Source organism: Cynocephalus volans, chromosome 7 (assembly GCF_027409185.1).
Source record: "Cynocephalus volans isolate mCynVol1 chromosome 7, mCynVol1.pri, whole genome shotgun sequence".
NCBI classification, from domain to species: domain Eukaryota; kingdom Metazoa; phylum Chordata; class Mammalia; order Dermoptera; family Cynocephalidae; genus Cynocephalus; species Cynocephalus volans.
Window position 1 is genome coordinate 98,796,146 of NC_084466.1, and position 27,161 is coordinate 98,823,306.

The 27,161-nt window shown below is 44.4% G+C and overlaps 1 pseudogene; it reads left to right on the forward strand.

Annotated features, from left to right (window-relative positions):
• The first annotated feature begins 17,377 nt into the window (after positions 1 to 17,377).
• LOC134382729 (cyclin-dependent kinase 1-like) lies at positions 17,378 to 18,394 on the forward strand (annotated as a pseudogene).
• The last annotated feature ends 8,767 nt before the right edge of the window (positions 18,395 to 27,161 follow it).

Sequence of the window (27,161 nt, forward strand, 5' to 3'; positions counted from 1 at the left end):
TTTACAGAGAAACTGCGGCCTAGCTCCAGAAACTGAGCAGGGCCTGCACCAAGTTTAACACAAAAGGAAGAAACGCACACTTAATATTTAGCACAAAGTGTAGGATGGCCCAAGAGAGTAATCAGCTGCCCCTTAGAAATAAGTTTAACACAATTGTAAAGTATTACCTCTCCCTGTGAAGTGCAGGTTGGCCCCAAGAAAAGAAGGAACCAACTGCAGCAAGTTCGATACAAAAGTAAGAAATAGACATTCATAGACAAAGTGCAGGCTGGCCTCAGAGTGAACAGCAGCCTGCTAAAGGCAACTCTGATACAAAAAGAATGAAATACACACCTCTAGGAGAGTGAGCAAGAGCCCTGCCTTCTGCTGGGATTCAACTTTTATAATTTTGCTATCTAATACATATTCATACTGTCTAATGAATATTTAATTAAAGGGGGGTGGTTCCCAGTTATGTAACATAGACTTGCACGTGTTCAGTTGGTCTCTTTTATTTTTATTTTTTAAGGTGACCAGTAAGGATTCTTAAATCCTTGACTTGATGTTATCAGCACCACACTCTCCCAAGTGAGCTAACTGGCCATCTCTATATAGGGATCCGAACCCTTGGCCTTGGTGTTATCATCATCACACTGTCCCAAGTGAGCCACGCGTGGCCCTAGTTGGTCTATTTTAGATCATGCTGGCTGGCTAAATTCTATCAGATGCACCAAATATACCCAGAATATTCTAGGTGCTCTCTAGCGCCTCCAGTGGAAAGTCATTCAAAGGATTAAGCTCCTGTCTACTGAGCATGCTCAGCCACTGGGGTTATAGAACTCCTTTTTACCGGGCATGCTCAGCCATTGAAGTGCTACAAATTGGCCCCTTATGGTCTTGATTTCCCCTTGGTGCTGAAAATAGATGCAATTAGCAACAATAACTCTCCTCTAGGGAGGGCCAAAAGGTGGGAACTGAGACCTTGGGGAGGAGCTTGAAACTCAGAGGAGTGTCCTGAAACCCAAACCTGGGGGAACTAAACATCTCCTATCTCACCACCAACTGTGGGCATTGGGGACAGAAGGGTATCTATCTGGGCAGGATGGTGGAGGAGATTTGGGGTTCCTCTTAAAGACTTTGAACCTGTCCTTCTCTTTCAGCCCCGCCTTGCACCCCTGACTATAGAGTCACCTTGAGCCTCTGATTTGTGGGTCTTCCTGGAGTCTGTGACATGAACTGCCCTTTTTCTTGTTAGCTGCTCCACCTCCACTTTTCTTGGTCTTCTAAGTCAGTTATCACTTATCTCTCTGCTTCCCAGCTTTCAAAATTTTATTGCCATCACTGGTTCACTGCCATACCCTTTGCTAGCTTCTTAGTCCTTATTGGGTTTATGCCTTTTAAAAAAATTCTACTCTCATTTTAGAGAGGTTTAATGGGAGAGAAGAGATCAATACAGATGTTTAACCTACCTTATTTCACTTAAAGTATATAACACATTTTTTAAGTGTAGAAGTCAGGAATCAGTTCCAATAACAGAAAATGTTTATTCATAGAAGTAGGTGCTTAAAATAATCTGGATGAACTAGAGGAATTGGATCCTGGCTGGTCCTCCAGGAATGGCCTTCAGAACACTGCAGAACTGACCCTCCTGGAGAGATGCTACCTAAACCACACTCAGGTAACTGGGGAATAGGCAGCTTGCTATGGTTTGAATGTTTGTGTCCTCTGAAGCTCATGTTAATGGATTAATGGATTAATGGGTTAATGGATTAATGATTTATCATGGGAGTGGGACAGGTGGTTTTACACGAAGAGGAAGAGAGACCTGAGCTAACACATTCATCCCCTTCACCATGCGATGACCTGCTCTGCCTTGCAACACTGCAGAGAATCCCTGCCAGCAAGAGGCCCTCACCAGATGGGCCCTGTCAACCTTAGACTTCCCAGCCTGCAGAACTGTAAGAAATAAATTCCTTTTCTTTATAAATTACCCATTTTCAGATATTCTGTTATAAGCAACAAAAAACAAACTAACACACAAGCTACTGTCCCAACTGCTGGCCCCAGCTTAGCCACAGTTCAGAGATCAGAAAGCTGCTGCCAGAATTGTTGGCTTCAAAGCCACTCAGAAGGGCCGAGCCCGTGGCGCACTTGGTAGAGTGCTGCGCTGGGAGCGCGGTGACGCTCCCGCCGCGGGTTCGGATCCTATATAGGACTGACCCGTGCACTCACTGGCTGAGTGCCGGTCACGAAAAAACGACAAAAAAAAAAAAATAAAATAAAATAAAAATAAAAAAAAAAAAAAAAAAAAAAGAATGGGGCCGAGCCCGTGGCGCACTCGGTAGAGTGCTGCGCTGGGAGCGTGGCGACGCTCCCGCCCCGGGTTCGGATCCTATATAGGAATGACCAGTGCACTCACTGGCTGAGTGCCGGTCACGAAAAAATGACAAAAAAAAAAAAAAAAAAAAAAAAAAAAAAGCCACTCAGAACCTGCTGGATCCATATCAGCAAATAGATGCCTGGAGCAACACTGCTTCTCTCCCCACTTAACTCAATTCTGAATTCAAATCTTGTGTGAGGGCATCTGATTAGTTTACCTCAAAACACATTTCTCCAAGGGGTCATGGTGATGTTTTTTTTTTTTTTCTTTTAGCTTTTTAGCCCCTACACTATAAGAAGGTTAGAACCAGAAGGAAGTTAGAATGGGTATTGAGTGCACCAATCTATGTATCCACCACAAAAGGTAAGAAAACGTGTGGAGAACATTTTTTAACTGGACAGTAGGATTTGCTTCTACCATCTTTCTCACCTCATTTAAGTTCCTTCTTGCTAGCCTTTAGGCTTAATCTCTAAAAGCATTCCCCTCTTGTCTTTGCTAGTGGTCAGCAGACTTTTTCTATAAGAGGTCAGAGGTAAATATCTTAGGCTTTTTGAACCATATGGTTTCTGTCACAACTATTCAGCTTTGTCACTGTGGTGCAAAAGCAGCCATAGACAATGTGTGTAAAGAAATGAGCATGGATCCAGTAATACTTTATTTACAATAACAGGCAGCTAGCTGGACTCGGCCTGTGGCTGTAGTTTGCAGACCCCTGCCTTTGCTCATACCATCAATTGACTCCACAAATACGTAAGAGTACCTGCTGTGTGTCAAGCACTGTTCTGGGGGTGGGGGCTATAGCAACAAGCAAGACAGTGTCCCTGTTGACCCCCACCCCCTACCCATTTTCCTGCCTAGCTAATGCTCATATTTAACATTCACTCGGGACTGGCCTTCCTTGACTTCCTTTTTGCTAGCCATTTGTTTCCCTCCCTCCAAGCTCCCCTAGCACCCCGTGCACACCGTGGTCACTTGTATCATCCTGTTGCTCAAGTGTTGTCTGCTTATGTATCTGATTTCCTGCAGCACTGAAAACTCCTCAAGGGTAAAGGGCCTGGCACAGAACCAGCCTGTGGTCAGTATTTGTTGAATTGACTATAAGAAGACTTTGTGGAGGCTAAGAGATAAACATGAGACACAGTCATGGGCAGAGAGGTCTGAGCGGGGCAAGAGGCCTTTTAGGTTCCTATTCGGATGACAATTTTTGTTTATCAACTGGATTATGATATAATTTACACACACTAAGGTGCCTTTCAAATGTACATGTTGATGAGTTTTGACAAATGTTTACATCCTCGTGAACACTACTGGAGTCAAGATAGAGAACATTTTTATCACACCCAAAAGTTCATTGTACCCCTTTGCAGTCAACAACCCCCACCCACCCTCACTCCCAAGCCCTGGCCCCAGGCAATCACTGATCTATTTTCTGTCACTACTGATTAGTTTTATCGGTTCTAAAACTTTATATAAGTGGAATCATACTGTATGTGCTATTTTATGTCTGGCTTCTTCACTCAGCATAATGTATTGCTTGTCACTGTTATTGTCATTGGTAGTCTGACCCTTTTTATAGCTGAATAGTATTTCATTTATGGATATACCACAGTCTGCTCATCAGATACGACTTTATAGGAAAAATAGGGAGGCTGGCTGGTTAGCTCAGCTGGTTACAGCTAAAAGCATGGTGCTGATAACACTAAGGTCAAGGGTTTAATCCCTGTGCTGGCCAGACAGCTAAATAAAGAAAGAAAGAAATGAAAAATGTATTCCAACCCTGCATTATCTCTGAATTAGGTTATCTAGATAGTTGGGGATTGGGGAGCTGCTGACAGGTCCCTCTAGGTCCATATCTGATGTATTGCCAAGATCGAACATGCAAAATATACCACAAGTGGGTGACACTGCCTTGGAATTTTAAATATTTATTTATTTATTTACTTATTTTAGCAGCTGGCTGGTACTGGGAACTGAACCCTTGACCTCAGTATTATAAGGCTGTGCTCTGACCAACTGAGCTAAAAGGCCAGCCCTAAAATTTATTAATATAACTGGAATTTTAAAAAATAGAAGTGACCTGGGTGTCCCCAGCTCAGGGGTGCCCTTCTCATAGTCATCTATTCCAGTGTTTAGTGACTTTGGCTTCCCAAAATTCATTCCTTCTAACTCAGCTGCACTCTATTGCCCGTTTCCTCTTGTTCTGTCTTTCCCAGGGGCAGAAGGAGGTTGTCCCCACCCTCTGTAATTTAGCCATCCACGCTAAATCTGTATCATCATAAGGATAATAGCCCTTTATGTTTGGATAACACTTTTCCACTTTACAAAGCACTTTCACAACCCTTATCTCATTTGAGTTGAGCCACAGCCCAAGGCAGCCTGCTTATTATTCTTCTCTACATTTTATAGATGAAGAAATGGAGGTTAAGTGACTCCTCTGAAGTCCTACAGCCAGGACTGGGACCAGACCTCCAGCTTCTGGCTGGTGGTCGCATGGACTTTCTCCCACAGCTCTGACCTGCCACATTTCTAGGGTGCAAAGTGTCCTTTGGGCACCCCCCCCCCTTTGTCATCACTTCCACTGAACTCACCGGGGAACAAACAGCATCTGTTTCCTGAGCTCTTGAAACATAAGAGATAGAATGTGTTGACAAGGTGATAATTTGTCAGATGCTCTACTAGGTGCCTTTGAGAGATCTTATCTCTAATATTCACAACTGCCATACATGGTAGGTATTATCCAGCCTGTTCTACAGATGAGCTGGCTCGCCCAAGGTGACCTGTTGTATCTCTAGAAACTTCTCTAGCCTCTCACATTTGTTGGAAACAGTTCACCATGTATAGGCTTTGATGTCAGGCATGCCTTGGTTCAAGTGCTGGCTCTACCCCCAGCTTGCGTTATGACCATGAGCTTGGAGCCTGTTGTCTGAAAGAGAAGAGGGAGTAACTCCTCATTCACAGAGTGCTCTTCTGAGGATTAAATGTTGAGCCTGGCCAAGGTGTGGTTGATGGGAATGGTGATCAGGCACCAGACTGGATCCAAGAAGGTGCCAGGGGCCATTAGGGCTGAAGAGGAACATGTCTGTCCATTTGGTTTGCCAGAGGGGGGGGGCCATGCTTTGGCCTCAGTATTTACTCCTTTGGAGGTCTTTTCAAATGATGCCTTTTCTCTGCACTTGCAGACTTCAGAAAATGAGGTACAGCTTGTTCAAAGCTGTAATTAGGCATAATAAAGTTCTCTGTTGCAACCAGTTTATTACCTGCCTGTTTACTACAGCTCAGCACCTGTCGTTCCTGTCTTTCTCCCTTTCCATCCTGACGTTTAGTAAAAGATTCTTCATGGGTACAATTCTCCCTCCATTACCCCTTGCCTGCAGGGCAAAAGCAACGTCAGCATGGGCAGTATGCTTAATGCCACACTACATCCAGTAGCATGTGCTGGTATTGATAGCTTGAGCTCCAACCAGAGAGAGCACTTTTGAAATGGAAAAGCACTGTCACCCAAACAGTGAAGGAGAGCCAGTCCCTGTGCCAGCCACAGCCCAAAGGCAGGGCACACTGTGGACAGAGCCTGGGAGCCAAGCGTGGTGCTCGCCAAGTTGAGGCAAGAGGTACTCTGCCACAGGGAGCTCCTGCCCTCTCTTGGGTGGAGCCCGGGGTTTTCAGGGGGAATCTTTTTATGATGACTGGGTGGGCCCTGCTGGGTTCAGGGCAGAAAACTCTGACTTGATTATTGGGGATCTGGTTCCCCACGCAGGCTCTGAACAAGCTACCTGGCTTCCATTTGCCCATCAACTGATTCATTCAGAAGTATTTATTTCAGCTCCTGGTATGGCCCTGGCTCTGGGTTCAGGGGAGAATGAAGGAAGACCTCACGTATCTCCCATTTAGCTATGGGATCCTAGGGTTGCCTTGGTGACAACTCTTGCATGTGTCTTCTGGCTGGATTTGGATGGGGTTATTTGTCCATCCCCACTGAACTGGACTCAGAAGTCCTGGGTGGCAGCGGCTGGCAGTGGATATTGGATGGTGTCACCACCCTCTCTCCATGGCTTCCTGTTCCTCTTGGAATTGTGAATAAGATCCTCATCTCCCACCCTTCTTCTCATTTTCTGTGTGCCTGTTCCTCAAATGGGCCATGCCCCCTCCCATCACAGGGCCTTCGTACATGCTGTTTCCTTTGCCTGGTTGTTCTCTGTGGTGAATAGACTTTAAAGTGACCCTCATGATCTCTGTTTCCCAGCATTCCTACCCTTGATTGTGGGTGGGACCTGTGACTGGCTTCTAACCAATAGATCATGGCAAAGGTGATGGGATGTCACTCCTGTGATTATGTTAAGTCATACAAGACTCCATCTTGCTAGCAGACTCCCTCAAGAGTCAGTCTCTCTGGCTGGCTGTCTCTCTCTCTGTGTTGCTGGCTTTGAAGAAGCAGGCTGTCATGATTCCTACAGCCACAAGATAATGAATTCTGCCAGCAACCTGAGGGTCCCTGGAAATGGATCCTCCTCTTATCAAGCTTCCATGTGAGAACTCAGCCCTGACTCACACCTCAGCTGCAGGCTTGCAGAGGACACAGATGTGCAGAAACTGTGAGATAACAATTGTGTTGTTTTAAACCACTAAGCTTGCTGTTAAAATGAAAAAGCTGCATAAATGTGTTACTATTTTCTATATGCAGCATAGAAAAGCAATGTCTTCTCCAGTCTTCACCTAACTCACTCCTGCTCACTCCTCATCATTCCCATCCATGCAGGGCAGCCTTCCCTGTCCTCTCTGTCCTGCCCAATCTCCTCTCATGCCACACTGTGCCTCCCCTCCACATGACCTGTACAACTATAGTTGGGTATTTAGTTGGTATCTGCCCCTCCACTAAACTGTACATTCCATGAAAGCAGCCTGTCAAATTCTCTGCTTTTCCCCAGGGCCCAGCCCAGTGCCTGGCAGTGTATGTGCTCAGTAAATATCTTTTTGATAAATAAATGATTTGTAGGCTGTATTAATCCATTTATGTTGCTTATAACAAAATACATGAAACTAGGTAATTTGTACTAAAATGAAATTTATCGCTTACAATTTCAGAGGCTGGAAGTCCAAAGTCCAGGAAACACAGCTGGTAAAGGTCTTGGTGGCAGCAACAGTGACAGCAGGGTATTACATTGTGAAAATGGCAGAGCAGAGAGAGACTCAGCTCCTCATTCTCTCTCTCTCTTTTTTTTTTTGTGACCAGTAAGAGGATCGCAACCCTTGGCGTGGTGTCGCCTGCACCGTGCTCAGCCAGTGAGTACACCAGCCATCCCCATATAGGATCCGAACCCGTGGTGGCAGTGCCGCTGCGCTCCCAGGGCCGCACTCTCCCGAGTGAGCCACAGGGTCAGCCCATCATTCTCTCTCCTTTTAAAGTCCTCAGAACCACACCCCTGATCACCATTTTTAATCCATTTACTATGGCATGGTCCTACAATCTAATCACCTCTTCAACGCCCCACCTTTCAATTATCATAATAGGATTTCACACCCTCTTAACGGCATCACAGTGGGGATTAAGTTTTGGAGGGACATTTAACCCACGGTATAGGCATTCAGAGTGAGGAGAAGTGGAGTGTGGACGGGCTGGATTGTTCAGTGGTTACAGGATAGATGGCATGGGGGAAAATTCAATAATGTATCCTAAAAAGTCACTTTTACTGTGACATACCTGGACAACTGCAGCTAAACTGTATTTGGGGACATCCTTGATGGGAATAATATGTTCCCATACAACAGTCACACCAGACCACTCCCAGGGCTTGGCATGAATTTGTTTCTCTTGGAAGCTCCAGGCTCCTTCCTCCTTCCAGAAAAATACCTTGTATTCTGATCATCAGGAAACTCTCTTAACAATATCTTCCTTGTGCGTTTCCACCTTCATGGTCAGAGGAGAGAAAATGCAGAGGGAGAAGAGAGGGGTGCAGCAAGGAGCAGGAAATTCCAGCTTAGCAGTTTTGTTTTGTTTTGTTTTTTTTAAATGACCAGTAAGGTGATCTTAACCCTTGACTTGGTGTTGTCAGCACCACGCTCAGCCAGTGAGCGAACTGGCCATCCCTATATAGGGATCCGAACCCATGGCCTTGGTGTTATCAACACCTCACTCTCCCAAGTGAGCCACGGGCCGGGCCCTCCAGCTTAGCAGTTTTAAGAAGGCCCACAAAATGCCAAATATCCAATAGATAGAGAGGTGAGTACATGGAGGCTATGACTGAATTGTGTCCCCTCAAAATTCCATGCTGAAGCCCTAACACCCAAAGTGACTGTATTTGGAAGTGAGGCCTATAAGGAGATAATAAGGTTAAACAAGGTCATAAAGTTGGAGCCCTAATCTGATAGGGCTGGTGTCCTTATGAGATCAGGAAGAGATGCTAGAGTTCTCTCCTCCATGTGAGGACACAGCGAGAAGGCAGCCAGCTACAAGTGAGGAAGAGAGCCCTTATCAGAACCCCAATCAGCCAGCACCCTGACCTTGGACTTCCAGCCTCCAGAACTGTGAGAAATAAATTTCTATTGCTCGAGCCACCCTCTACAGTATTTTGTTAAGATAGCCTGAGCAGACAAAGACAGGGGGTTATCTAAAAGCCTCCATTTTATTCTATAAAAATAAGTTTGAAGGGCTTCAGAGTTCTCAGGCTCCTGTTCTCCTGTGTTCCCAACAGGACTTTTTCTGTTTCCCCTGATTTATTGGCATCAGGGTTTAAACATGCCCAAGTCTCTCCAGGTTTAAACATCCCTCCCCAGGTCCTGAGGCCCTTCCCAGCTATGACCACATTTTCTTCCCTTCCTTGTAGCCAAGCTTCCTGAAAGAGTTGTCTACACTTGCCAGTCAATTTCCCAATGACATCCACTCACTCTTCAGTCACTTTAGTTTTGGCCTCGACCCAGCCAGTGCACAGAATCTGCTTTCTTTCTTTTTTTTTTTTTTTAAAAGATGACCGGTAAGGGGATCTTAACCCTTGATTTGGTGTTGTCAGCACCACGCTCAGCCAGTGAGCGAACCGGCCATCCCTATATGGGATCCGAACCCGGGGCCTTGGTGTTATCAGCACCACACTCTCCCGAGCGAGCCACGGGCCGGCCCAGAATCTGCTTTCATGTCACATCCAGTGGACACTTTTTGGTCTTCATCTGACTTCTGTTTTCTTGACCCCTTCTCCTCCCTCAAATTTCTGGACACTGTTCTCTTCTGCTCTGCTTCATTCCTTCCTTGCATCTCCTTTTCAGGCTCCATCCACCATCTGCTACCCTTGTGCCCCTCCCATGAATGCTGATGTTCCCCAGGTTTTGCCCTTGGCTCTCTTCCCTTCTCACTACTCAGCTCCCTCGCCCACTCCTATTGCTTCCTTCAGCTGATGACTCTCGAATCTGTAGGTTCAGCCCAGACTCCTCCCTGAGCTCCTGACTCAGACATCTGACTGCCTCCTAGATATCCCTCAAGCACATCTAACTGGGCATCTCCTAAATCAAGCCTGTCATCTCCCCCTCTGCTCCAAATCCTCCCACTCCCTCTCTTGGTACATGGCACTATCATCCTTCTGATCCCTCCACCCAAAAACTAAAGGTCAAGCTCGATTCCTCTTTTTTCCTAACTCCTCATATCTAATCAGTCACAATGACCTGCCTTTTCTTTCTTTATTTATAAGCATCTGCCTGTTTCTATCTTTTCTGCCTCTTAGTCCCATATGGAGAGCCTGAAAGACCGTGATGTATCCGTTGTCTCTTTGTGGCATTTTTTTTAACAGGCAGAGAGGAAATGGTCTTTTGCTTTTTCTAAAGCTGCAGCAGAAAAGTGGGCTGATGTCTGGAGTATCAGGATTTAGTAGATTTTTTAAAAACTCTCGGTTCTTGGAGGCATTCAAGGAGAGGCTTTGGACCCCTTGTGTAGGATACTGTAGTGTGGAATACTGCTTTAGGTACAAGGTGGGACTGGACCAGAGGTGGCACTTTGGTGACCACATCTAGTTCACAGATGCATTGTATTTGGCCCACGTATTGTTCAAAATGGTTCGATGAGATTCCAACATTAAAAAACCTGGAGATTTCAATATAGAAAAATGGATTTCTGGCTTTTCTTGAAAAATCAGATTTAGTAATTCTTGGCCCAGAGCACAGCATCAGTACATGGAGCTTCCCCATGGAAGACGTGGAGATGGACCATTCTCCACACTCTTCACCTGCCAACCTCATTCATTTATGTGACTACCTGGACCCTGGAAGCATCTGAGTTTGTTACACCTGAACTAGATATGCTCGCATTTTCATCCACTCTGTGATTTTTATAAACTATTGTTCTTAGGCAATGGAGGAAAGATCCTTGGGATTTCCTCTAGGTTCCCACATCTGACTGATCCTTATAAATCCACTTTCCCTAGTTTCTTCCAATAAGAAGTGTTATTGAACCCATCTGCTTTTTGCCTCTCTTCTTACTTTCCCTTTCCCGTCCATCCCAACCATCTTTCTGTTTCTAATACTCCTCTGGCTCAGGTCTTGAGCTCTCTTTGAGGCCCATCTATTCTAACACTATGTCTCTTCAAAGCTCAGCCTTCTCAGGTATTTCAGTAAACAGTACATGTGCCTGATCTTGCTATTGCTCTGGCAGTTTGCATGACTTTCAGGATAAGACATCAGAAGATAGGTGAGTGGAATGTTCTTATATAAGGTTCTGAATATTCCCTAACAGATGGCAGAAAAACTAAAGACAGTCCAGAGAGCTGCTGGACCATTGGGAATGCCTTCAGCTGCAGGTAACAGAAAACTCTCCTTCAATGGCTTGAATAAAAGCCATATAACAAGATGTCCAGAGTTCTGAGGTTGTTGGAGTTGGTTGAAGGCCTCTCCCTTATGGTCAGGGGATGGCAACTGAAATTGTGGCTATCATATTCACATTTGATGCAGGAAGAAAGTTGTCCCATTTTACCAGAAACATAAATACGCCCAGAAATCCCCAGCTGATTTCTATTTTTACTTCATTGGTGTTATGGGTTGAATTCTGTCCTCCCTCCCACAACCCTGCAAAAGATATGTTGGAGTCCTAATCCTCAGTATCTCGGAATGTGACCGTATTTGGAGAAAGTATCTTTACAGAGGTAATCAACTTAAAATGAGTTCATTAGGGTGGGTTCTAGTCCAGTAGGACTGGTCCTTATAAAAAGAGAAGATTTGGACACAGAGGCAGACACACATAGAAGGAGGGCGATGCAGGGAGACACAAGAAGACGGTCATCAATGAGCCAAGGAGGAAGGCCAGGAACAGATCCTGACCTTGCAGCTCTCAGAAGAAGCCAACTCTGATTTCCATGGTTTCAGATGCCCGGCCTCCAGAACCATGAAACAGTAAGTTTCTATTGCTTAAACCCTGCCATTTGTGGTACTTTATTATGGCAGCCTTAGCAAACTAATACAATTGGCCAGACCACAACACATGATTTCCCCTGCTTTCCCGAGAAGAAGAGAAAGTGAGTATTTAGTTGGCATATTACTGCTCCAAATGAAATGGGGGTTCTATTGGTAAGAAGAAAGAGGGGGATGGATATCAGAATAGCAACCAATAGTGTCTGCCAACATCCAGATGAGTCAAGGACTAGAAAGGCTGATCTACAAGAAAAGGCAAAGAAAATAGACGAATTGATGATTTACTGGCCTGCTGATAACTAAACAATGGATCAATAAAGACTTCCTAAGCATGTAGGGTCTCCAGCCCTGTGCCATGTAGCAGGTAGGTCAATGCCAGTCTCAGTCCTTCCCTCAAAGTGCTCGTAATTAGAATTATGGGCACAGAAGATCTGTATTTATAAACCATATTTCCCTGGGCCCCAGTAGGCTGAAGGTGAAAAACAAGGTTTATTTCTTTGGCTTAGTACCTACCTACTGAATTGCAGGAACAACTATTCCAAATCCCCTCCTTTGACAGTGTTAAATTCAGTTTGGCCTAAAGGTTTCTTCAGACATAGTGAACTGTAACCTAACTTGATGTGTAGACAGACTGTAGCCGAGTCTCAGCCAATTTACAGGCATCCAACTGTTCCTCTGTGCAAATAAGGCAAATGCCCAGCTGTAACCAATCCAGTTGTTTCTGTATTTCACTTCCACTTTCTGTATGTAACTTTCCTTTTTCTGCCTATAAATCTAGCCAACCACGCGGCAGCCCTGGAGTTGCTCTGAACCTATTCTGGTTCTGGTGGCTGCCCAACTCACAAATTTTTCTTTGCTCAATTATCTTTGCTGAATTAAACTGTGCTAAATTTACTGTGTGTAAAGTTTTTCCTTTTGACAGCAGAGTCTGCTAATTTTCCCACAGTATCCAGTTTTCCCTTCCCTTTAGTAATAAAAATCTACAAGTTTTAGCTGGGCACATGACCACCCAGCCATAGATCACATTTCCCAGCCTCCCTTGCAGCCAGGTGTGGTCACGTGATTAAATTAGGCCCATGGGATTTAAATGAAGGTGATGTGTGCAACATCTGGGTCATGTCCTCAAAGGCAAAGTGGCTTGCTCTGGACTTTTTCTTTTCCCCATCCTGCCAGCTTAAAAATGTTATAACTGCACTAGCAGCCTGGACCCAGAGATGGAAGGATCTCTCTGGAAGATGACAAGTAACTGGCCATCTTGTTTCTAATGACCTTTTGGAGCAGAGCTGTCAGCCTCCCCTAAATCACCTGTTTCATGAGAGAAACAGACTATTTTATGTAAGCTGTAGTATTGTGGGGACTTTGTTATAGCAGCTTAGCTGTACCCTAAGTGATATCCTCCCTGAGAATTAAGTAGGTGTTCCAAGTGTACTTGCAGACGTAGTTGTCCTTTAAGACTATTAGGGGAACACTCTCTGCCCTGACACAATTTACTTAAGTTTTGTTTCCAAGTCACACAGCAGACCTGTCTCTGGCTTTCAGTTTCTCACTAGGACCCAGAAGCTGGGGGCGGGGCTAGAGTGAAGCAGGCAAGGCACCTGAGTTCAAAACTTAAGGGGGCACTTAGTTTCAGGCTCCTGCAAGTGTGGGGTTGGCACTAAGAAGTGAGTGCCTCCTTAAGTTTTATACCTTGGGCTTACAAGGTCAACAATTAAAACCTGAGCTACACAGAAAGCCTTCCCCAGAGAATCAGCAGCAAAGCAGCAATTTAGTTCAACCACAGGGCTCAAGCGCTGGTCCTCACAGGAAGTTCCTCCATTTCAGAAGTAACCGAAGGACAACAAATTAGATCCAGTGAAGAGTTTAAGTGGTGGGAATAGTGAATAATCCAACACAGAACTGAAAGAAAAAACAAAAAACCCACAGATCAGAGACAAAGTTCTGATATTAACCAGTAAAGGTCTAACACCACCAAAGAACAACTATAAAACCGAGAAGGACTGGAAGCCCCCCAAGCCCCCAAACAAGGGTGGAGGGAGCCCATGGCCTCAGCTGCACTACCCTATGTCTGCATCCAGCCCAGCAACAACCACTAGGACCCTGTTGGAAGTGCCCCAGCCTCCTGAGCCAGAGTGGTAGGGGGTTGAGGAACTCAGCCACGCCCCCTCAAGTGTGAATCCAGCTCGGCTGGCCAGCACCGAGCCTCCAGTGGAAGCCCCTTGGACTCCCCTGCTGGAATGAGGGGGTACCATGGGCTTCAACCACACACCCCCCCTTCCTCCTCCTCCCACCCTATTCCCATCCCCTTTTCCCCTTCCCCTCCCCGCAAGAGCTCCACAACATCTTAGAATGTAAAAATAATAATAATAATAAATTAATTTAAAAAAAAATATATATATATATATACAGTATCTTGGGAGCCTCTGGTATCTCTCCCTAGTCCCAGCCCAGCCAGAAGCCATGGCATTTTCATTAAAAGACTTTAAAATATTCTTGCTCTTTGATCTGCTAACGAAGTCTTTAACTTCACTGGGAGAGGATATGATGGGTTTTTTTGGGTTTTTTTTTTCTTGGTGGTTTTTGTGACCAGTAAGGGGATTGGTACCCTTGGCTTGGTGTCTTCTGCACCACACTCAGCCAGTGAGTGCACCGGCCATCCCTATATAAGATCCAAACCCGCGGCGGGAGCTCTGCTGTGCTCCCAGCGCTGCACTCTCCTGAGTGAGCCATGGGGTCGGCCCCGATATGATGGTTTTAAGGTACCCACACAACTTCCACCTCCTTTCCCAAACTATTCCCAGGAGCAGTGCAGCCTCCTTGACCCCTTGTGGTTGGAGTATGATAGATGGCATTTGAATCTTGACTCTGCCATGTACAAACCACATGACTTTGGGCAAATTGTTTGGTCTCTATGCTCAAGTTTCACATTCCTAGAATGGAGATAACACTAGTAGTTATCTCATAGGGTAGGGTTCTGAACTGAGAAAAACATGCTTGTAAAGTGTGGATCACAGCCTGCTCAGGGTCACTCAGAAACAGGTACGTGTTGGCATTGTTGTTGACACTCCACCTGGATGGTCACGATCATTTCAACCACGTTGTTGGACATGCTGAACTCCTGATCACCCCCTTCCCCAAACCTGTTCCTCTCCAGGCTTCGGTCATGGCACCACCCAGTAAAGGCTCAAGTGAGAAGCCAGAGTGGCACCCTGAACACCTCTCTCTTTCAGCCCCCAAACCCAACCCATTGCCAAGCCCTGTCTTGTGTCTCTCTGTCTCCTAGTGCCATCACCTGTCCCCTGGAAGACTGAGAGAGTCTCCTCATTGCTCTTCCCATGCCCTTCTTGGCCCATTCCAATCCTCCTTGTTGCAGTCAGGGGGATCTCAAAATACAAATCAGATCTTGTCATTTCTCTGTTCAAAACCCCTAATGACTTCCAACTGCATTTATTATTATTATTATTTTTAAAGATGACCGGTAAGGGGATCTTAACCCTTGATTTGGTGTTATCAGCACCACGCTCTCCCACGTGAGCCACAGGCTGGCCCCCAACAGCATTTAAACGATGCAAGGTTACCAAGACCAGCCCAGTCTGACCTCCACTCACCGAACCGGTCTCATCCCATGCCCTTTCTTCCCTCACTGCATACCAGTCTCATAGGCTTTCTGTTAGATCCTTGCAAACACCAGCTCTTTGCAGCATCAGGGGCATTGAATGTCCTCTGCCTGGGACACTGTTCTTCCCCTCTTGTTCTGGTTCACTCATACTCTTTCTCTAGGCCTCAGCCTGAGCGCACTTCAACCCCTCAATCTAAATCAGCGCTTCCTGTTATTTTCTCTCCCTGTACTTTCTTTCAAGGTGCTTTTCACAAACTATAATGATAAAATGTATCTGTATGTTCCTTTAATGTCTGTCTCTAATACCTAATTAAAAGTTCCAGGAAAGCAGCAGCCATGTTTCTTTTGCTAAACACGATATTCCTAACACCTAGCACAGTATCTGAGGCAAAATGCATGTTCAATCAGAATTTTGTTAGAAGAATTAGTTAAGTATCAGAATAAAACACCTGTGAATGTAAATATATGTGCTATATAAACTCACAGTAAATAAAATAGGAATTTGGATCAGTGAGTACTCATTCTGGGCTCATTTGGCCCAAGAAATCATCTTGTAAGAGTAGTAAGCCATCCATCTATTCACTCATCTACCCACCCATTCACTCATCCATCCACCCACTTGCCCAACTTTCCACCCCTCATTTCACCCAATGCTTGCTCAACATCTGTTATGCACATTGATTCAAAATATTGAAAGTTGGAGAGAACCTAGAGATCATCTAGTACAGTGGCTTGCAAGTACTTTTTTTTCATCCAGACATGCACACTGGAATGCAAGCATTTTTAACGTTGACCGATAGTACAAAAATATATGCTTACATCATGACCCAGTACATACATACATACGTTGTAAAGAACTTATTTAAACAAAATGTTGATTAAATAATACCCTTAGGTATGAGTCTCCCTGTTGTTTTCTATTCTCGTCTGTTTATAAGAAATGTTGGTGTTAGCCCCCGTGGCTGGCAGCTACTGATGTGGCTCCTAATGATTCCAACTTCCTGGTATTCATGCCCTGTGTAATCCACTCCTCTTGAGTGTGGGCTGGACCTAGTGACTTACTTCTGATGAATTGAATGTGGTAAAAGTGAGGGGATGTCACGTCCAGGATTAGGCTGCAAAAGACTGTGACTTCTTGCCAGCATTCTCTCTTGCCCTCTTGATTGCTTGCTTGCTCTGATAAAGCAAGCTTCCATGTTGTGGGATGCTCTACGGAGAGACCCATGTGATAAAGAACTGCAGGAGGCCTCTTGACAAAAGCTTATAAGGAGCTGAGGTCTTAGTCCGACAGCCGGCAAGGAACTAAATCCTGCCAGCAGTTATGTGAGTGAGGTAGGAAGAGCATTCTTCCCAGTGTAGATCTGATAGACTGTGAGAGACAATGGGAGATGCAGAGCCAGAGGACCCAGCTAAGCCACTCCCAGGTTCCTGACCCACAGAAACTGTAATATAGTGAATGCTGTTGTTTTTAGCCACGAAGTTTTGGGGTAACTTGTTATGCAGCAATAGATAACCAATACAGCCACTAAATTGATTGATAGGTAATGAAATACATTGAAAAACACTGATCTAGTTCTAAGGGCAAGTTCTGTGCTGGGCATGAAAGGGAGATTCAAGGATGACCAAGAGCTGGACATTGCCTTCAAAGAGCTTTCAGTGTCTTTTGAGGATCTAAACATTTAATAGGATGCATGTATTTCTAGGGCAGAGTTCTAGTAGGTTACAGTAAAGCTAACAAAAGTTCACCCAGGCTGAGATAGACCATTGTGACAAGCACTGAGGTATCTCAGTTGCCGAGTCCTTGCTGGGGAAGATACAGGCTTCACAGGAGGACCCAAAGGGGTTTCCACACCCAGAAAGGCTTAGAACAGGGAGCAGGAGCCCATGAAGAACTGCTCAGGGAAGGATCAAAGTGGCCACAGAGGCACTTAGTTGCAAGACTGCTCTTGGAAGTTGAGGGAAGGAGCAATGTGGACGCGGCTGCAGGATAATAAGCTGGGATCTACTACACCTATTGATTAACTATGAGAGATGATACCAAAATAGAGAAAACTGGAGAAGGTACCTATGGAGTGGTGTATAAAGGTAGACACAAAACTACAGGTCAAGTGGTGGTCATGAAGAAAATCAGACTGGAAAGTGAAGAGGAAGGGGTTCCTAGTACTGCAATTTGGGAAATTTCTTTTTTCTTTTTTTAAAAGATGACCGGTAAGAGGATCTTAACCCTTGACTTGGTGTTGTTAGCACCGCGCTCTCCCAAGTGAGCCACGGGCCAGCCCCGGGAAATTTCTTTAAAGAACTTCGTCATCCAAATATAGTCAGTCTTCAAGATGTCATTATACAGGATTCCAGGTTATATCTCATCTTTGAATTCCTTTCCATGGATCTCAAGAAATACTGGGATTGTATACCTCCTGGTCAGTTCATGGATTCTTCATTTGTTAAGTGGCTGGCTGGTATGGAGATCTGAACCTTTGACCTTGAGTTTGGGTACCAAATTCTGCAGGGGATTGTGTTTTGTCTCTCTAGAAGGGTTCTTCATAGAGACTTAAAGCCTCAAAATTTATTGACTGATGACAAAGGAATAATTAAACTGGCTGATTTTGGCCTGCCAGAGCTTTTGGAATACCTATTAGAGTATATACACAGTGTTACAGATCTCCAGAAGTGTTGCTGGGGTCAGCTCGTTACTCAACCCCAGTTGACATTTGGAGTATAGGAACCGTATTTGCAGAATTAGAGACTAAGAAACCACTTTTTCATGGGGATTCAGAAATTGATCACCCCTCTAGGATTTTCAGAGCTTTGCACACTCTAATAATGAAGTGTGGCCAAAAGTGGAATCTTTACAGGACTATAAGAATACATTTCCCAAGTGGAAAACAGGAAGCCTCGCATCCCATGTCAAAAACTTGGATGAAAATGGCTTGGATTTACTCTCAAAAATGTTAGTCTATGATCCTGCCAAACGAATTTCAGGCAAAATCATACTGAATCATCCATATCTTAATGATTTAGACAATCAGGTTAAGAAGATGTAGCTTTCTCACAAAAAGTCTCCACATGTTATGTAGAGAACAGATAGCTGTATTTTTACTGTTAACTCTATTCTTGTCTTGTATATTTCTCTTTTCTTTGCTGTAAAACTCAAGCTGTACTTCTTCTGATTTCAAAAATATAACAAAAATGTAAACATTCTATATGAACTTAAATATAATAATTCCATATATGTGTGTAGATCTCAGTGTAACAAATATTTGTTACTATAATAAAACTATACATCTCTGGGGAAAAAAAAAAAAAAAACCCAAAACCAAAAAGTGGGCACAGATCACAATTCCCACTGTAGTTGGAGCTTGAGGATTACTCAGTAGTTTAGGGAGAGCATGGTGAGGGCTGTTGTGAGTATCAAATGAGTAAACACGTATAAAATGAAGTGCTACGTGTTGTTGTTTTGTTATTTAGTCCTGGTCCTAGTAGTGTTCATCTGCAACTTCTGAATTACCAGTCCCACGGCTCTTTTCAGTCCTCATGCTCCTCACCTCCCTGCAGCATCTGGCCCTGCTGCCCAAGTCAGCCACTGAACCTCTCTAGGCCCCTGCCTTCCTGGGGCCAGCCCTGCCCTCTCTGCCTGGCTGACTTTTCCTCTCTCAGCCTCCTGCTCCAAACTGCAGATGCTCCTCTAGTCTCCCTCCTCAGACCTGCCACTTCTCACTGTGCACTCTCACTTCCTCTTGCTCTCTCTCTGTCTTTCTCTCTCTCCGCCTCTACTTCCCAGACTTTGTTGGACAGGTCCAAATGGATGTGCACTCAACATCACTCCCAACGTATCTTAAATCCTCTTCCTCTTTATTCATCCTTAACCCAGCAAGTCCTCCTGCGAGCTTAATCCCTATAGAGAGCATGGCTGTGTCCCCCACACCTGACACTTCTCCCACACATTTTTCTTCTTCATCCCCACAACAGTTTCCAAGTTCTGCAGAGTCTATTTCAGAGATACCTCTTGAATTAGTATTTTTTCTTTTCCCTCTGCAGCTACCTTGAGTCAGGCCCTGTCTTCTTCACACAGACCACCAAAAGGGCTTTCTCCTGCGTCCTTCCATAGCTTGGAGGTTGTACGTGTAGGCTGTGGAGTTAGACTATGGAATTAGAATTCTAATTCTACCGCTTAGTAGCTGTGTGACCTTTGATGACCTCTGTAACTTCTCTACGCTTTAGTTTCCTTATCAATAAAATAAGGCTGCTGACAGATGTGTGTGCATGTGCATGTGTGAAGATTAAATAATATAAAGTGCCACATAGAAAAAACGATGGTTCTTTGGGCTACTCTGCTATTCTGTGCTAACAATTCAATTACTGTGATCATCGCCCAAGCTATAACAGAATGAAACATTCATGAAAATAAAAAATTGTTTCAAAATAACAAAGGACCTAATAATAGTCCTGTTTTATAGGAATAAACAAGTATTTAATGCCACATTAAACTAATATGTGGTTTGAGATTGGGAAGAATGAGTCACTGATCTTGTAAATAAACAATTTTGGCACAAATATGTTATCTGTTTGGTAATTTTATATGTACATATTTCATAATTAAGTCCATGACATGTTTTCCTTATGGGAAGCTAATTCTTCTTTCAAGCTCAAAGCAAACCTCGCTCTAAAAGCAGTTAAATGCTTTGTTTGTGTTGATGTTCAGATAACTCATTGTTGCAAACAAACTTTAAGTAACCAATAATAAAATATTTTATATTAGGTGGATATTCAAATACTGATACCAACCCCCCCCAAACATGAATACTGATGCCGTGACAAAATGCTCTCTCTTTACAAATTTTATAGAATCTTTCACCACAGATACTTTAAGTGTTGAAGTTCACTTCATCTAATTGTTTTTCAAGTTGCAGACAACTCAAAATTTCCTGGGGCTTATTTAACATATAGATTCCTGAGCCCTGTTCATAGACATTCTATTCCTACAGATCTAAGCTGAGGTCCAGGAATCAGTATTTGTTTAAAAGTCTTCCCAAGTGTTACTGAGGCCTGCCAGGATTGGAAAAAAGTGGTTTTAGTCCGACCTTCAACTCAGCCTGGATACCTTTATCCACATTCCTAATAAATTATTGCTTAGATCTGCTTTGAACCCTTCCAGAGGGGGGCAATCCCATCTCTGCATAGTTTGTTAATCTTTATTGGAAAAGTCTGATTGTGGAAAGCTTTTGTTTGCATTAAACTGAAATGGGTCTGCCAGCAACTTCCTTGAATAGGTCTAGCTCAGCCCTCTGGCACAGCAAGGATTGTTATATATGAAAGCCTCTCAAGTATTTTCATATGGCTTTCAGGTTCCCCCTGTCTACTTTTACAGCTAGATGGATGGTTCTCACAAACAGTTGTTCACAGATCCTCTATCGTATGAGGTATCCCTGTAGCCTACAGAACCATCAACATACTCTTCCCAGAGCTTTCCCCGCCACCACTGCCAGAACTAGGGTCCTTAAACCAGTTTATGAGCCACTTGGCCCTACAAAGCACAGAAGCAGCATACTGCTGGAGGATGTATCGATTGTGTATACACCAGAGCAGTGGCTCTCAGCTGCCAACATGCCAAATGACTCCACAATGTGAAGAAATTGTTACCAGTACATGGTGAAATGAGAAAAATAATTGAGAACAATGTGGCTAAGTTTATTTGATCTAAAAGATTGTACTTTCTTTCTATATTATGTCCTGCCCAGATCCTTTTTAAAAATCCTCCTACTCCTCCTCCTCCTCCACCACCACCACCACCACCGGCCATCCCTATATAGGGATCCGAACCCGTGGCCTTGGTGTTATCAGCACCACACTCTCCCAAGTGAGCCATAGGCCGGCCCTAAAAATTATTATTTTTTTTAATAAAATGAAACTATAAGTATGATAGATAATTTTTTTTAGTTTACTTGTTCGTTTGTTATAATAAAACATCAACAATCCTATGTTGATGAGCCCTGTGTCTTTTAGAATTGTACTGGCCCATGAAGACCAGAGTCTGGGAACCACTGCCCTGGCCTTGCCTCACCTGCTGATATAACAGTGTTCTCTGATCCAATCCTTGCCTCCCAAATACCTGCCACATCACAAGATACTGTGACTCAAAAATCATTAAAAAGAAAAAGAAAAAAAGAAAAGAAAGAAAAGAAAAAGTGATGATTCTATCTTAGGTATAAACAATATTATTATTATTTTGAGTCATACTATGCTCTATTTCTTCATCTCAAATCACTTCTCTAATCACATCACTCCCTTGCTCAAAGGTTTTCCAAAGCTCTTCATTACCTAGTGTGGGAAATTGTTTCAGTCAGGTCCCCAATATGTTTACTCCTCCTTGTATTTACAGCTTTGGGTGGCTCTGGGCTTGGCCATGTTTTGGCTATTGGGGTAATAGCAAATTGGTGCCACAGAGGCTTGAAAAGTGTTTTTGTTTTGGGGCTTGCCTTTCTGCCCAGGCCGGCTTCCCGGGTGATGAGAGGCCATGTGGAGCAAGGGCACAGTCTGGCCTAGCTGAGGCTCCAGACCAACAGCCTGCCAGACGTGACTATCCAGCCCCAGCCAGGTGCCAGCTGACTGCAGAGATCAGCCGAGCCAGCCCAGATCAGAAGAACTGTCTAGCCCAGCTGACCTACAGAACTGTGAGAAATAACACATTTGTTGTTGTAAGCCACTAAATTCTGGGGTGATTTGTTGCACAGAAAAAGTTAATCGAAACACCCAGTAAATCAAGCACCAAAAGGCTCTCAATATACATTTTCATATCATTCCCACTGCTTCCTTATCCCCCAGCCTTCAGCCAAACGTGAACACTTGGTGTTCTCAGGAACACCTCATGCTTTCTTGCTTCCAAGCCTTAGCACAGCTGAGCCCTCCTCCTGATGGTCTTCCCTTCCTACCCCTTTCCCACTCTCGTCCTCTTCTTGGCCTTCTGTGCCTATTGAAATCCAGCCCATCCCTTAAGACTTACTCAAGTATCATTTCTTCCTACAATTGTTGGGCATATTGGGAGCAACCTGTGCTTGAAACTCTTCAGTTGGTACTTCAGAACTCATATTTCTCTTTGTTGCAATACAAGGTGGCAGCTGTGTGTATAGGGGCATTGCTGTGAGTGACTTATTCCCTTTTCAAATCTCTTTCTATCATTTTGAATAAACCAAGGTGCTTGCGTGTCTCTACCATCTCACTAACACTTGCTACACTCCTTTTATAACAGAGAACAAACTTAGGTGCAGCCCTTTTTCAGACCACGATAATTTGCTAGGACTTAATAAAGTTGCTTCATTTTCATTGTATTTATTTATTTATTTTTTGGCTAGCTGGTACTGGCCAGGCTGTATTTATTTTTAAGGTTGTGTTCTATCTATGGCAACTGATATTGGTTTCCATTCATGGTAATGATAATAAAGTTTCTTTTTAAAATAAACATTAAGTTAAAAAGTGAGTTAATTTAAAGGAAAAATAAGTAAACAATAGTATAATGTGCTGGTAAACCATCTCTCTGAGAAAAAAAAAAGTCCTGATTTGTAGTGTGTGCTGATTTCCATGGTGTAAATTCTCCCACCATCCCTCTTTCGAGTAACCTCGGTGCTGGCATTGAATGCTGAACTGGGAAGAGACATGCAGAATGAGCAAGTTCTCTGAGCCTGTGCAACTGGCTCCAGTTCACCACTGGGTGGGGCTCAAATATAGGAAAAACCAGGAAGGTGGTAGGCAATGGCCGAAGCTTGAGAAATGCCGTTTTTACAGTCACTTTTTGTATGAATCTTATTTCCCACAGTAGAGAGCAAGGGCCTTGAGGGTACTGGCCTCTTCTTACTCATTTTTGCAACCCTGCAGTAGCTGGTGGGGGGTTCGTGGGGGGCACCCCTCACCAGGCTGAACCTTCTGGGAGAGGGACTGAGTGATCTGCTCCTTTACCATAGGTTGGCAGTGACTTGGAGTGACCTCGAGTTCCTGTCTGTTGGTAACTCAGCTCCAGACAGGGGTGTGGCCCTGGGTGGAGGACACAAGGAGGCACAGGATGATAGGAGGGGACTCTCACACATATCAACTGGGACTTCACATTTTGTTTTCATTCAAATGCGCTTTTCCCTCCAGAGGTGTGAGGTGGGGCTAATATGAGAACAGATGAAAAAGGAGAGATTTAGCGCCTTGTATCAATTTGCTAGAGCTACGGTAACCATGTACCACAAATCCTGTGGTGAGAAATTCATTGACTCACAGTTCTGGAGGCTAGAAATCCAAAATCAAGGTGTTGGCAGTGTTGGCTCCTTCTGAGAGCTGTGAGGGAAGGATCTGTTCCGTGCCTCTCTCCTTAGCTTGTGCATGGCCGTCTTCTCCCTGTGTCTCTTCACTGATCTTCCCTCTATGCATGTCTGTCTGTGCACAAATGCCCTCTTTTTATAAGGACACAGTCATATTGATTAGGGCCTACCCCAAGGGTCTCAACTTCAAATTGATTACCTCTGTAAAGACCCTATTGCCAAATGAGGTCACATTCTGAGGAGATGAGAGTTAGGACTACAACATATCTTTTTTGGGTGGGGATGGGGGACACAAATCAACCCATAATAGGCCTTGAGATTGCTTCTGGAAATTCTTTGGTGGGAAGTGGCCCCCAACAGGGTCTTCAGTCATAGCAATTGAGCTGCTGGCTCTGTCTATAGAATAGCATCTCTTCCATAAGTGCCCTGAGAATTTATCCTGCTCAGTGAAGGGCAGACCCTCCAGGGAACAACCATATAATAATTTTGTCATTACAGAAGAGGTTTCCTATCTGCAAGTAGCTTCCGAGACTTTTGTGCATTAATAGGGGCTCTGTCCAGGCCCTGGCAAACATCTGAGTCTCACTGTTCATAGGTGGAGAGTATATGGCTTCTGACTCAGACAGCCGGGCTTGGACCAGGCCTCTCTGGATCTCTTCAGAGGAACCTGTTTGGGGCCAGCTGAGAACCCTCGGTGGGGCTTCCCTTGCACAGCTCTACCTTTCTAATCCTCTCATGTGCTGTTCTGTTTTTGTTTTTGTTTTTGGCAACTGGTCAGTAGGAGATCCAAACCCTTGATCTTGGTGTTAAAACACCAAGCTCTAACCAACTGAGCTAACTGGCCAGCCCTTGTTTTTGTTTTATTTATTTATTTGTTTGTTTGTTTATTTATTTATCTATTTATTTTTTTGGAGGCTGGATGGTAAGGGGATCTGAACCCTTGACCTTGATGTTTCAGTTGCTATTCTGAAACTGAAGGTGGCAATGAATGCCCTGAGGTTTCTAGACCCCTAGAAATGAGGGATAAAATTTTTGCCAACTGATTGCCTTGAATGGAGTCAGTAAACACTGTTATTGAAAATCTTAGTACTGCCAATAATTCTTTCCCGAGCACCCTCTATGTGCTAGGTGTTATGGGAATATTTATTGAGCACTGTGGTAGACTGTAAAATTAGCCCCAATTCTCTACTCATCCCTGTACCCATGTTCTTTGCAACATGACTTTGCTGCTCCTCCCATCAGGAGGTGGAGTCTGTTTCCCCACCCTTGAATTTGGGTCGGCCTTGCAATCTGGTTGTCAACTGTGGAAGTGAAGTAGTACTGACTTTGAGTCTAGGCCTTGAGAGAATTTGCACAATTTCACTCTTGCTCTTGAAAGCCTGCAGCTTCATGTGAACAAACTCAGGCTAGCCTGCTGGTAGATGAGGCATGTGGCCCACTTGCCTTGGTTGACAGCTAGTCACCCTGCAAAAGCAGAGGCCTCTGGTTGCCTGGCAATGAGGGAGTCTAGCTGAGAGCAGAAGAACTGCCCAGTTAAGCCCGGCCTAAAATACTGACCCACAACACCATGAACTAAATAAGTAGTTACTATTTTAAGCTGCTTCTAAGTTATGGGTTTTTTTTTTTTTTTTTAAGGCAGCAAAAGCTGACCAATACAAGCACCCACCAGTGCCAAGCTCTTTTGGTGTATTTGAAATCAGCAGAGTCTTGGGAGAAAAGAATTGTGCAGAGATGGTACAATCACGGGTATAACACAGTAAGAGCTCTGGAGAAGCAAACACAGTAGGAATAGAAGAGGTGGCATTTGAGCTGAGGAGGAGTTTTATCCATGTGGAGTTGGAGGGTGCAGGATAAAATTCCTGGGAGAAGGGACTGGGTGAGGTAAAACATGAATGTGGGGAACTCTGGGCTGGGGTATCAGTCAGCAGTACTTACTGAGCCTTTACTATGTACATGGAAGTACTGAACTGGCCATCTCAGGTCTGTGTATGGCCTAGCAGGGGAGAGGAGACATCCATGTGCAAAAGTTGGCCAGAAATGTAAGGCTGGTTTTAAGTAAAACAGAAGTAGCTGTGTCTGTTTTGTCCAGGTAACATGTATCTTGGCTTGGTTACAATGGGACTCTACCCATTTGTTATTTATATCTGGTACTTGGTCTATATCTGGCAGGGACGCAGTGGCGATGAGGTTGGGGGAGGCCTTCACAGTCTTCCTGGGAAGGCAGAAGAGGGCAGAAAACATGGTTGCTCAGGCATCTTGAGGGCAGGGTCTGTGATTCATCCCAGTATACCCTAAGACACAGGGCCTTGTTTATACTAGGCATTTGGATTTAAAAGACTTACTTTGTAGATATTTCTCATCCCATTCCTTTTATTCCTATTCACCCATTGTGTTCATTTCCTAGGGCTGCTGTAACAAATTGCCACAAGCTGGTGGCTTAAAACAACAGAAATTTATTCTCTAACAATTCTAGAAGGCCGAAATCAAGGTGCAGCAGGGTTGGTTCCTTTTTGGAGGATCTGAGGGAGAATCTGTTTCTTGCCTGTTCCTAGCTTCTGGGCCCTGCCAACAATCCTTGGCGTTCCTCGGTGTTCCTTGGTATTGCTCAGCTTACAAACACATCGCTCCTATCTCTGCCTCCATCATCACGTGGTGTTCTCCCTGTGTGTCTCTCTCTGTGTCTCTTCTCCTAAGAGAACTCTAGTCACACTATGTTAGTGGCCCACCCTACTCCAGTGTGAACTTAACAACTTACACCTGCAACAACCCTATTTCCAAATAAGGTCACATTCTGAGGTACTGGGAATTAGGATCTTAACGTATCTTTTTGGGGGGATACAATTCACCCCATGACATCCACCAAGGCCCAAGGGAATGTGTGTTCCTTGTCGGACACTGCCTAACCCCCCAGAGGCAGAATTAAATGTTCTTTCGTCAGGACTCTCACATACTTAGTCCATGCTTCTGTTTATTAGAGCATTTGACAAGTTTATAATCATCACTGGCTGAGGCAGGGGCCTCATCTCTTTTGTCTTCCCACGTGGTCCAGTAAAGGATATACGGTGAATCCTCCATAAACTGAGGCCTGTGAAGCGCCTCCCTTTCCCCAGTGCCTATCATGGCCGTCATGGACACTGTGCTACACATTCCATGCGTTTCTCAATTACCCTGTGAAGTAGGTATTTATATACTTCAATCCCTACTTTATAGACGAGAACGTTGGGCTTTTTTTTTTTTTTTTTTCCCTAAAAGATGACCGGTAAGGGGATCTTAACCCCTGACTTGGTGTTGTCAGCACCACGCTCTCCCAAGTGAGCCAAGGGCTGGCCCCAGAACGTTGGGCTTTAGAGAGGTGAGGTAACAGTGTAGACAGAACGACTGTCTCTAAAAACCTGAACGGGAGCCAGAGGGCATCATATGAGAAGTTCCCTATTCTCCCTCTTCACGTTTTAAAGTACCCCGATCTGGCTAGTTCAACTCACCCATTCCCTTGAGAAAACTAAATCGAGCACCT